The sequence below is a fragment of the Phocoena sinus genome, chromosome 16 (genome assembly GCF_008692025.1).
Source record: "Phocoena sinus isolate mPhoSin1 chromosome 16, mPhoSin1.pri, whole genome shotgun sequence".
Lineage (NCBI taxonomy): Eukaryota > Metazoa > Chordata > Mammalia > Artiodactyla > Phocoenidae > Phocoena > Phocoena sinus.
In genome coordinates this window covers 29,368,269-29,381,324 of record NC_045778.1, presented here as the reverse complement: position 1 = coordinate 29,381,324, position 13,056 = coordinate 29,368,269, and the positions used below count along the sequence as shown (strand labels likewise).

At 43.3% G+C, this 13,056-nt stretch overlaps 1 protein-coding gene across 6 annotated transcripts in view; it reads left to right on the top strand.

Moving 5' to 3' along the window:
* Window positions 1-13,056, top strand: part of DLG5 (discs large MAGUK scaffold protein 5) — a 121,077-nt gene that overhangs the window by 66,865 nt on the left and 41,156 nt on the right. The gene's annotated exons all lie outside the window — the stretch shown is intronic.

Here is a 13,056-nt window from a genome sequence, read left to right as displayed (position 1 = left end):
GAGTAAATTTAAGTAAATTTAAGAAAATCATATCAAGCATCTTTTCTGACCACAATGCTATGGGATTAGAAATGAATTACAGGGGAAAAAAACCGTAAAGAAACACAAACACATGGAGGCGAAACAATACATTACTAAATAAACAGTAGATCACTGAAGAAATCAAAGAGGAAATCAAAAAATACATAGAGACAAATGACAAAACATGACAATCCAAAACTTACGGGATGCAGCAAAAGCAGTTCTAAGAGGGAAGTTTATAGCTATACAAGCCTACCTCAAGAAACAAGAAAAATCTCAATCTAACCTTACACCTAAAGGAACTAGAGAAAGAAGAACAAACAAAACCCAAAGTTAGCAGAAGGAAAGAAATCATAAAGATCAGAGCAGAAATAAATGAAACAGAAAGAAAGAAAACAGTAGCAAAGATCAATAAAACTAAAAGCTCGTTCTGTGAGAAGGTAAACAAAATTGATAAACCTTTAGCCAGACTCATCAAGAAACAGAGGGAGAGGACTCAAATCAATAAAATTAGAAATGAAAAAAAAGTTATAACAGACATTGCAGAAATACAGAGCATCCTAAGAGACTACTACAGGCAACTCTATGCCAATAAAATGGACAATCTGGAAGAAATGGACAAATTCTTAGGAAGGTATAACTTTCCAAGACTGAACCAGGAAGAAATAGAAAATATGAACAGACCAATCACAAGTAATGAAATTGAAACTGATTAAAAATCTTCCAAGAAACAAAAGTCCAGGACCAGGTGGCTTCACAGGTGAATTCTATCAAACATTTAGAGAAGAGCTAACACCCATCCTTCTCAAACTCTTCCAAAGAATTGCAGAGGAAGGAGCACTCCCAAACTCATTCTGTGAGGCCACCATCACCCTGATACCCAAACCAGACAAAGATACTACAAAAAAAGAAAATTACAGACCAATATCACTGATGAATATAGATAAAAAAATCCTCAACAAACTATTAGCAAACAGAATCCTACAGTACATTAAAAGGATCATACACCATGATGAAGTGGGATTTACCCCAGGGATGCAAGGATTCTTCAGTATATGCAAATCAATCAATGTGATACACCATATTAACAAACTGAAGGATAAGAACCATATGATCATCTCAATAGATGCAGAAAAAGCTTTTGACAAAATTCAACACCCATTTTATGATAAAAACTCTCCAGAAAGGGGGCACAGAGGGAACCTACCTCAACATAATAAAGGCCATATATGACAAACCCACAGCCAACGTCGTCGTCAGTGGTGAAAAACTGAAACCATTTCCTCTAAGATCAGGAACAAGAGAAGGACGTCCACTCTCGCCACTGTTATTCAACATAGTTTTGGAAGTCCTAGCCATGGCACTCAGAGAAGAAGAAAAAGAAATAAAAGTGATACAAGTGGGAAAAGAAGAAGTAAAACTGTTTGCAGATGACATGATACTATACATACAGAATCCTAAAGATGCTACCAGAAAACTACTAGAGCTAATCAATGAATTTGGTAAAGTTGCAGGATACAAAATTAATGCACAGAAATCTCTTGCATTCCTGTATACAAAATGATGAAAAATCTGTAAGCGAAATTAATGAAACACTCCCATTTACCATTGCAACAAAAAGAATAAAATACCTAGGAATAAACCTACTTAGGCAGGCAAAAGACCTTTATGCAGAAAACTCTGAGACACTGATGGAAGAAATTAAAGATGATACCAACAGATGGAGAGATACACTGTGTTCTTGGATTGGAAGAATCAATATTGTGCAAATGACTATCCTACCCAAAGCAATCTTACAGATTCAGTGCAACCTCTATCAAATTACCAATGACATTTTTGACAGAACTAGAACAAAAAATCTTAAAATTTGTATGGAGACACAAAAGACCCCGAATAGCCAAAGCAGTCTTGAGGGAAAAAAGCAGAGCGGGAGGAATCAGACTCCCTGACTTCAGACTATACTACAAAGCTACAGTAATCAAGACGATGTGGTACTGGCACAAAAACAGAAATACAGATCAATGGAACAGGATAGAAAGCCCCAGAGGTAAACCCAGGCACCTATGGTCAACTAATCTATTGACAAAGGAGGCAAAGATATACAATGGAGAAAAGGCAGCCTCTTCAGTAAGTGATGCTGGGAAAACTGGACAGCTACATGTAAAAGAATGGAATTAGAATACTCCCTAACACCATACACAGAAATAAATGCAAAATGGATTAGAGACCTAAATGTAAGACCGGACACTATAAAAAAAAACTCTTAGAGGAAAACATAGGAAGAACACCCTTTGACACAAATCACAGCAATATCTTTTTTGATCCACCTCCTAGAGTAATGGAAATAATAACAAAAATAAACAAATGGGACCAAATGAAACTTAAAAACTTTTGCACAGCAAAGGAAACCATAAACAAGACGAAAAGACACCCCTCAGAATGGGGGAAACTATTTGCAAATGAATCAATGGACAAGGGATTAATCTCCAAAATATATATAAAAAGCTCTTGCAGCTCAATTTTAAAAAAAACAAACAACCCAATCCAAAAATGGGCAGAAGACCTAAATAGACATTTCTCCAAAGAAGACATACACATGGCCAAGAAACACATGAAAAGCTCCTCAACATCACTAATTATTAGAGAAATGCAAATCGAAACTACAATGAGGTATCACCTCACACCGGTCAGAATGGCCATCATCAAAAAATCTACAAACAACAAATGCTGGAGAGGGTGTGGAGAAAAGGCAACCCTCTTGTACTGTTGGTGGGAATGTAAATTGATACAGCCCCTATGGAGAACAGTATGGAGGTTCCTTAAAGAACTAAAAGTAGAATTTCCATATGACCCAGCAATCCCACTACTGGGCATATATCTGGAGAAAACCATAATTCAAAGAGACACACGCACCCCAATGTTCATTGCAGTACTGTTTACAATAGCCAGGTCATGGAAGCAACCTAAATGCCCATCAACAGACCAATGGATAAAGAAGATGTGGTACATATATACAATGGAATATTATTCAGCCAGAAAAAGGAACGGAATTGGGTCATTTGTAGAGATGTGGGTGGATCTAGAGACTGTCATACAGAGTGAAGTAAGTCAGAAAGAGCAAAACAAATGTCGTATATTAACGCATATATGTGGAACCTAGAAAAATGGTACAGTTGAACCGGTTCATCACAATGTTTGGCAGAAATTGAGACACAGATGTAGAGAACAAACGTATGGACACCAAGGGGGGAAAGCGGCAGCAGGTGGGGGTGGTGGTGTGATGAATTGGGCGATTGGGATCGATATGTATACACTGATGTGTATAAAATGGCTGACTAATAAGAACGTGCTGTATAAAGAAAGAAAATTCAAAAATTCAATAAAATTTTGCATTTTGTAACACAATAAAAGAATCAAGCAATAGAGACATTTAAAAAATAAAAGAATTCTTCGTGTAGTCTCACTCCACGGAAATGACTAACCATAGCTATGTTACTTTGAAAAGCTTGAGATTTATATCTGTACACATAGAACCCTTTATATCTTGTTAACGTATTTGAGAAAATGGAATCGCGCCGTTCCTTTTGTTGCTAACATTTTCTGCTGAATATGTCACGTGCATCCTTCTATTTCAATACAGATCCTCCTTCCGTGTTTTTAACGGCTGCAGAGTATTGAGTTACATAGGAGCATCATCGTTGATTTAACCGGTCTCCTATTGACTGACCCTTGGACTAGTTTCAGTATTTTCCCATTATAAACTATGTTCTGTTGAAAAATGTGTTTCTGTGCCTTATTTTGTTTCTCTGATATTTCTTGAAGTCTTATGTGGAGTACACAGTCCAGGCTCCGTGCAGGCCGCTAAGCTGGATATACTTGGAGATACCTGGCGTCTTGTCCACGAGCCCTCTGATGAGGGGGCTTGGTTGTGTGGGGGAAGTCTGGTGGTGGGTGTGGGTAGGCCTGGCCCAGCGGTGGTAACGGGAAGGTTCCTGGAAGGGGAGGTGAGTGCAGGCCAGGGCAGCAGGAGTCCAGCTGGGACAGAAAGCCCCGCCGCACAGCAGGCGTGTCCGCAGCCTACCTTGCTGCACCATCTCAGAGAAGCAACTCTCACCCTCCACCTTCCTGTCCTCCGCCCTTTAACCTTCCGGCCCTGGAGGGGGCGGGGCGGGGCGGGGTGGTGCTCTGGGAGCATTGCTTGAAGGATGAAGTGAGGCCCCAAGGAGAAAGTGCTGGACCCGCATTTCTTCTGGGGGCGGTGGGAATGGTCTGCGGTTAGACAGTGGCAGTTGCCGCACAGCTTTGTGGATTCACGACCTTGTGAATATTCCAAAACCCATAGAATTGTGCACTTTAAAGGGTGAATTATATGGTATGTGATTTATATCTCAAAATAAAAGGCTCCAGTTACCACTTGGTCATAAAAAACCAAAAACATGCCCTCTTGAGGCATGATGTTTTATTGCCTCCCATTCTCTGACTTCCCTCAGGACCCAAACAGCTTGTATGCGCATCCAGGCCAAGATGATGGCCTCCTGTCCCCCGCTTCCCGTCCCCCCCACAAGTGACCTGGGAAGGCTTTCTCCCAGATGCTTCCATCTCACATCACTCCTCTTCTCCTTTTCCTATAGCGCTGACCCTTGGGTGGGTAGTTGATTACAGTGGTCAGTGACTTTCCCCGGTTCTCTTCAGCTGGACCAGTGCCCCTTAGCAAGTGGCCTGGGGGCCACCTCAGGGCCCCCCCCACCAGGAGAGGAGGGCCCAGTGTCTCGGGTGGAGGTGAGGGGTGAGGGGTGTGTCTGAGCTGCCAGGCCACCTGCTCTCCCCAGCCAGTGCCTTAGCATTTTCACCAGGTCTGGGACGGGTGCTGGGCTGTGAAAAGCTCAGGTCTTGGATAGGCCAACAGCCGAGAAAGCAGGGCACATGGGGGTGGCCACAGGTCTCCTCCCTGCAGGCCCTGGGGCCAAAGGTTGACCTCACTGGACAAGGCCGGTTTTGTTGCCTGGTTCCTCCCACGCCTTGTTAACTTGAAGAGGCCCTTGCGGGGGTAAATGGTGCTGTTTGACTTGCATGTTTGCTTGAGGGATTTGTGGGCTCCCAGCCTTCTACATGATTTATCTCGGAGGAAATGAGGCAGCTGTGTGGGAGGGCACTGTGGGCCTGGGGCCTGGGACCTCTCCCTCTCGAGAGCAGCAGACAGGTGGTTTTTCTCATGTGTTTGCATGCGTGCGAGCATGCGTGCGTGCGTGTATGTGTGTGTGTGTGTGTGTGTGCGTGTGGCCAGGGGGAGCATGGTATGGCAATTCCATCTCCAGGGGACCGCAGTCAGAATGCACCATCTGGATGCCCAAGTGTTCCAGGGCGGAGATGGCCAAGCCTTGGTGGGGCAGCAACGTAGAGGGTAGTTTTGCATCTCCTTACTTTACAATAATGCATATTCTTTGGTTAAAAAACAAAAAACTTCAACAACAGTGAAGTCACCCACCCCCACCTCAGCCCTGGTGTCACTCCCTGGAGGTGACTGACCTCTCTGAACCGCTTGGGATATTTCCTTGTGGACATTTGCTATGTCATACTTAACACACAAAGTTTTGTTTTTATTTTCTGCCACCTGCCTTTTTTTTTTTAACTGTGCAGTATATCATGGGTCTCCTTGTATTTTCTGTAAATTTGGAGCATACAACAAGATATTTCATAGTTTAGCTGTCAGTAATTTATTAACCCCATTCTGTGTGTGTTGGGAATCTCGGTAGTGTCTGCACTTTTTCCCGTTACAAATTACTTTTTGATGGGCACCCTTACATATGTCCTTATGTTCCTTTGTGCATGTTTTTCTGAAGTTTGTTTCTTAAAAGGTACAATTGCCAGGTTCAGAGCAGTGCTTTTCTTTTTTTAAAAAAATAGGTTCTGCCAATTTATTGGGGAAACTTAAGGCTCCAGGAAAGTTCCCTCTCCTCCTTCTGGCCTTGTCACCTGTCTTTAAATATACTCTTTTCTTTGGTGATTCATGAAAGTTAACTTCTTTTCTCAGATAACCCAAGAAAGGGGTTTCTTAGTCTTCAAAGAGCTTGGCTGTCAGAGAAGCCCAGAGTGTTTCTGACCAGTGTGGAACAGGATATAAGGACAGCTGTGTTCTTGGCCTCCCTGAGGGGAGCAGCTCAGGCTGTGGCTGTCTTGGTGTGTGGATGGGACCAAACCCTGGGTTTGTGCCTCCCCTGGGTCACTTTCACCCCCTCCTCGCAGGCCGGAGGAGAGTCATCTCTAAAGGCTGCTGCCTGCGTGAGCTGAGAAGTTTATCACCTTCTTCATTTTAGAATTCTGAGCCAGATTTAACTATTCTGTCTCTCAGTACTGTTAGCCTTAGCTGGGAAGCTAAACGTTTGACTGTTAGTGTGTGTGCACCTGTCTACCAAGAACATAATCGTGTAATAGTAAAAAGGAAAAATTGTAGACTGATAGGGTAGTTTTTCAAATCCTCTGGAGTTAACTGTGACTGCGGTTTTCCCAGATTTCTTCAGAGGATTTTGATTGCATTAGCACAGGCATGATTCTCAGCCCTGCTTGTAGAGAAAAGTTGAGAAGTGTTAGGGGCCCCATGAGCCTCTGAATATCCGGGTGCTGTCGTATGGGAAAGAGACTGTTCTTGTGACTCCAGGGCTACAACGAGAGGTTAGGAGTTGAGGAAAATGGGTAGCTCATAAAAAGCAAGGCCTTCTCATGCAGAGCTTTCACCTGTGGCATGGGCCGCCGAGACAGCACAGGGTATCAGTCTGATCTCCCTAGGGTCGTCTCTTCTGATCCCGGATCCTACTGCGTTAGCAGGGCTGGGTTGGGCATCAGAAAGGATCCCAACCTTTCTGATTTTGTTTCTGGGTTTGTTCTGGGATTTCCTCTGATTGACCCTGTCTCACTGGAAAATTGTGAACCATCCTGGCAGCAGATTCACTCTGCCCTCAGGTGCCTCTGGATTGTCATACAGACCCCATCCAGGCACCTCACGGTTGGGGCATTTGGGGGCTACTTCCCAGTGAAGAGAGGCCAAACTGCAGTGTTGACTGTTGTGGACCAGTGCACGTGGTCACTGGTCCACAACTGGGCCAGTGCCCAGAACAGGGTTTTTCTTTGCATTGTTTCAAGGCAGTCTTTAAAATTAGGTTTTATTTTATTAATATGTGGGGTGATATTTAATTTATATTTTATTAAATTTTTTTAAAAATTGAAGTATAACTGACATGTAACATTGTATTAGTTTCAGGTGTACTATATTACGATTTGATATTTGTATACATTGTGAAATGATCACCACAGTAAGTCCAGTTAATATACATCAACTTATATAGTTACACATTTTTTTTCTTGTGATGAGAACTAATTTGTTTCTTGTTCTTCTTTTTTCTTCTTCTTCTTTTTTTAAATATTTATTTATTTATTTGGCTGCGCCGGGCCGGGTTTTAGTTGCGCCATGCGGGATCAAACCCAGGCCCCCCTGAACTGGGAGCATGGAGTCTTAACCCCTGGACCACCAGGGAAGTCCCAGAGCTAGTTTGTTCCTTGAATGAAGCTTGGAAGGCTGGACAACTGTGGGAGTGCATTTGGCTGTCTACTCAGGCCTGCCACCTTGTGGGAAACTCTGGGAATGGCAGCAGTGCTTTTGTTCTGTAGTAAACCACAGAACAAAAGAGCCCCTCTTTTGGAGCCTTGGGCTTCTCACCTGGCTTGGAGATGTTTAGAGAATAAAACATTTGGAGTGATTTTTAATTGGAATGTTTGAGGTACTGCCCACAAGACAGGGCAGTCTGGTCTAGAAGCTGGTTCTTTTCCAGATGTGACCCTGAAGGCAGGAGAGCTCTCCACTGGCGCTGTGTGTCCTGGGCATGTGTGGGCACATCCTTGTGGGATGCCCTTCTCATCTTTCAGTGGTGGGCACTGTGTCAGCTGATGTCCTTGCTGTCCTCCAACCCTCATTGTCTGCACCTGGACAAATTCAGGGGTCCTCAGTTTGTACTGCACTTGGGGACCCAGTTCTCCTTTGTCTAGTAATTTATGGAAAAGAATAATGTTGTATCTCTATCTTGCAACATATACAAAAATATATTCCAGTAGTTTAAATAAATAGTTTAAAGATTTAAGTGTGAAAAGTAAAACTAACACTTTTTAGAAAAACTAATGAGAGAGAGTATCCTCATGATCTCAAGGTAGGAAGGAAAGAATTTCTTAAGTAAAACAACCAAACCACAAACCATAAAGGAAATGATTGATAGATTTTACCACATTAAAACGTGAAATTTTAGTAACAAAGGGCACTCAAGAAGATTTAAAAGCCACATACTGGGAAAAGATATTTGTAATGAATATAACTGGAAAAGGATCAGTACCTGGAATTTAGAAATAAGTTCTGCAGAAAGAAAGGAAGGGGGAGTGGGGGGAGGAAGGAGGAAAGGAAAATGAAGGATATGGACAGGCAATTCATAGAAGAGAAAGTGTGTGTAGTCAATAAACATAAGGAGAGTGGCTCTGTCTTTCTAGTAATCAGGAAAGCAAGTTTTTAAAAAAAGAGATCTTATTTTTTGTCCATGAGACTGGCAGTACTGAAAAAAGAAATCTGATTGTTTCACGATAGCCAAGAGGTGGAAACATCCCAAGTATCCTTTGATGAATGAATGGATAAGCAAAATGCAGTACATATATACGATGGAATATTTTTCATCTTCAAGAAGGAAGGAAATTCTGTCGCATACTGCAGCCTGGATGAACCTTGAGGACATTATGCTAAATGAAGTCAAGTCAGTCACAAAAAGATACATACTGTAGGATTCCTTTTATATGATTCTATTTATAAGTACTGTATATACCTCTAGAGTAGTTGGATTCAACGTAGGAGGAAACAAAGGAGGCTGGCTGCCAGGGGCTGGGGGAGGGGGAACAGCTAATTGTTTAGTGGGGACAGAGTTTCAGTTTTGCAAGATGAAAAAGTTCTGGAAGTTGGTTGCACAACAATGTGAGTATACAAAACGCTACAGAAATGTATACTTCAGAGGTTGAAGGAGGCTAAGATGGTTTTGTGATATGTGTATTTTATCACAAGTAAAAACTAAAAGAAGAACCTGACCGTATGAAACCTTGGTGAGGATGCGTTGACGACAGTAACTTTCAGAACTCCTGCCCACAGGTGGTGGGATATAAATTGGGATAGCCACCCTGGAGAGCAATTTGCTATCGTCTGATCAGCGGGGAAAAGTCCGTATTCTGATCCTTAGCTCTACTTCAAGGTGTCCACCCTAGAGGAGGATCTCACCGGTGTGGGAGAGGAGACGTGTACAGGGTTCACAAGAGTGTCATTTATAACAGCAAAAAAAATGGAGATGATGTAAACATCTATCCATCAGACTGAGAATGTGTGATGCAGGCATAGACAACAGACTTGTGGTTGCTAAGGGGGAGGGGTGGATTGGGAGTTTGGGACTAGCAGATGCAAACTATTATATATAGAATGGATAAACAACAAGGTCCTACTGTATAGCACAGGGAACTATATTCAATATCCTGTGATAAACCATAAAGGAAAACAGTATGAAAAAGAATATATGTGTATGGCTGAATCACTCTGTTGTATAGCAGAAATTAACAGAATGTTGTAAATCAACTAGACTTCAATTTGAAAAGATCTATCTACAATACAAAATAGATAACCAACAAGGATCTACTGTATAGCACAGAGAACTATACTCAATATCTTATAATAAATAAGCTATAATGGGAAATAATCTAAAAAAGATATATATATATATATATATATATATATATATATATATATACGTGTGTAAAACTGAATCACTTTGCTGTACACCTGAAACTAACTCAACATTGTAAATCAAATATATGTCAATAAGATTTTTTTTTAAATCTAAAAAAAAAAACCCGTGTGATGTACTCCTACAGTGAAGCACTCCCTGCACCACTGACCACACCTCAAAAGCAGCGTTGACTAGAAGGAAGCACAGGGAACACCATTAGGAACTTTCATGAGCACAGCAGTAGTATAGGTAAAATATTGTGCATGGTGATGGTTGACAGCAAATTTAGGAGAGCAATTGTGGAGGGGAGGAGAGGGGTACTAGATAAGAGAAGGGGGTACTGGGGGCTTTGGCTAAGCACCTGTACTATTTTATATCTTTGGAAAGCAATTTGAGACGTGCGACAAGGTAGAGTCGGCCCTCTATATCCGTGGGTTCCACATCTGAGGATTCAACCAACCAGGGATTGGGGGGAAAAAAAAATTCCAGAAAGTTTGAAAGAGCAAACCTTGAATTTGCCTTGCTGACAGCTATATTTACATAGCATTTTTGTTGTGTTGGGTATTATAAGTAATCTAGAGATGATTTAAAGTATAGGGAGGATGTGCGTAGTTCGTATGTAAATACTACACCATGTTATATGAGGGATGTGAGCATTCATGGATTTTGGTATCTGTGGGGAGTCCTGGAGCCAGTCCTTAAGATGAGAGCTAAGTGGTGGGTACTTAAAATTCTGTTACCTTATTTGCTGTGCTTTGCTGTATGTTTGGAAGATACTGCATTGTGTCTTTAAGAAGACTTTAAATGATCGAGTGAGGCTAAGTCAGTGGTTTTCTGACTATTTCTCAGCATGCAGTCCTGATCTGCAACAGTGACGCATTTTTATAAAATGGTGAAGATTTTAACCGCCCGAGGAAGCTGTGCACCACTTTTTAAAGTGAGTTTTGTAGTTTGGTGTCCTTGTAAGATTTCCTTTGAAGGAAGGACTTTTGCTTTAAAAAAAAGAAAGAAAGAAAAGGAAAAAGACTAAAAGCCCTGAATGAGCTGATTTCTGAGATTCCCTTTTTCCCCATTAATCTATAGTCCTAGGAGCTAATGTCTCAGAGGAATGAACTCACTTTCCTTGCCTCTAAAAGATTCTGACATTTGAATTAGCTCTTTCCTGTTAATCGTATTTATTGAGGGCTCACCCTCCCTCCACAGGGAATATTCAGTAGTTCCAGGTTCTGGTTCTCTGGGCTGCAAAGATCTTCTGATAACTCAGGGTCCATGTTGGATGAGCCAGGTGATTCCTGGACTGTTGGACCTGGAACGGTTAAGCAAGCCTTTCTGGCTCAGTCGTGTCATGGGGTGGGAGGGCTGCGGGGGTGCTCAGGAGATATGAGCCCTCAGCCCAAGGGCTCAGATCCCCTGAGGTGCTTAGCAGAAGTCAGCCGGCCCTGACCACCTCTTAACACATCTTATATTTTGTTCTGTAGAGCAGCACCCTGAGTGAGCGTTAGTACCCCCTGTAATTCAGAGTAGAAAGCTCTCTTGCTTAAACCCTCCCATGGTTCCCATCTCACTCAGGATACAGTCTTTGCTGTGAGCCTTGAAACTGTGCCGACTTCTCTGGCCTTTTTATTTTTAAAATCTGCACTCTTAACCTTATACTTTTTTTTTTTTTTTTCGGTATGCGGGCCTCTCACTGTTGTGGCCTCTCCCGTTGCGGAGCACAGGCTCCGGACGCACAGGCTCAGCGGCCATGGCTCACGGGCCCAGCCGCTCCGCGGCACGTGGGATCTTCCCGGACCGGGGCACGAACCCGTGTCCCATGCATCGGCAGGCGGACTCTCAACCACTGCGCCACCAGGGAAGCCTTAACCTTATACTTTTTAAAAAGTATCTATTTATTTATTAATTTGGTTGTGCCAGGCCTTAGTTGCGGCAGGCGGGCTCCTTAGTTGCGGCATGCGTGTGGGATCTAATTCCCTGACCAGCGATTGAACCCGGGCTGCCTGCATTGGGAGCGCGGAGACTTAACCACTGCTTTCTGGCCATTTTTTTGAATCCACTTCTCCTTGTTCACTGGGTTCCAGTCACTCCTCCCTGCCCTCCTGTTTGTGCCTAGGACATGGCTGGTGATTCCTGCCTCAAGACCTTCGCACTTGCTCACTCCTCTGCCTCATGTGCTCTTGGCTGCTGGTCTTCATTTGCACCCAGGCTCAGAAGTCACCTTCTTAGAAAGACCTCCTCAGGCTATGGACTCTCTCACAAGCTACTCTGCTGCCCAGAAGTCTCTCTCCAGCTCGTTATCCTGTTTTATTTTTTATTTCCTTGACAGCCCGTATGCTCTCCAGTTATTTTATTTGAGAACTGATCTCTATCTACCGACCTCTGTCTCTGTGTGTTTGTATCGGCCCATCAGGATAAGAGGTCCACAGGCCACAGTCATTGTGTCTGTTCAGCATCACCAGCATTTAGAACAGGGCTAGAATATATTAGGTACTTGTGTCAGGGATCCTCAGCATCACCCTCAGGTTTGGTGATTTGCTAGAAGGACTCACAGGACTTAGCGTATAATCCTACTCACAGCTAAAATTTATTTCAGCAAAAGGACACAAAGCAAAATCAGCAAAGGGAAGAGGTGCATGGTGTGAAGTCCAGAGGAAATCAGGTGCTAGGTTCCAAGAGTCCTCCCGCTGTGGAGTCTCACAGGACAGACTTAGTTCCCCCAGTACCGAATCGTGACAACACGTGTGAAATGTAGCCAGGGAAGCCCATGAGATGCTCTCTGCCCGGGGTTTTTACTGGGAGCTGGCCACGTAGGAACCCCCTGCTTAGTGTGCTCTGAAATTTCAGATTCCCAGAAGAAAGCAGGTGCTGAGCCGAAAACACGCTGTTCATCCAGTCCAGGCATGGGGAGCCCTTCCTGTCACTCGGGAAAGTTTTATATCATCCAGGGAGCTGCTTACTGTTCACGTTCCCGGACGCCAGCTAAGGGTCAACCTGCAAGCAGGCCTTTCTAAGGATGGAAGTCTCAGGCCTGCTATGGTGACTCTTTCCTGTACACTACTTAAGAAACGTTTGTGAACGAATGAATCAACTCAGCGGGGCCTGTGGAATCAGACCTCAAGACCCCTGAAGGCCAGAGGGTGTGACCTCCCCTCCCTTGTCAACAGTCTTTCCCCCAGACAGACGGAGGCGAGTTTGTCCTTCCTCCTGCCCTCAGACCTTTGGTAATCGTGACTCTGTGGTCCCC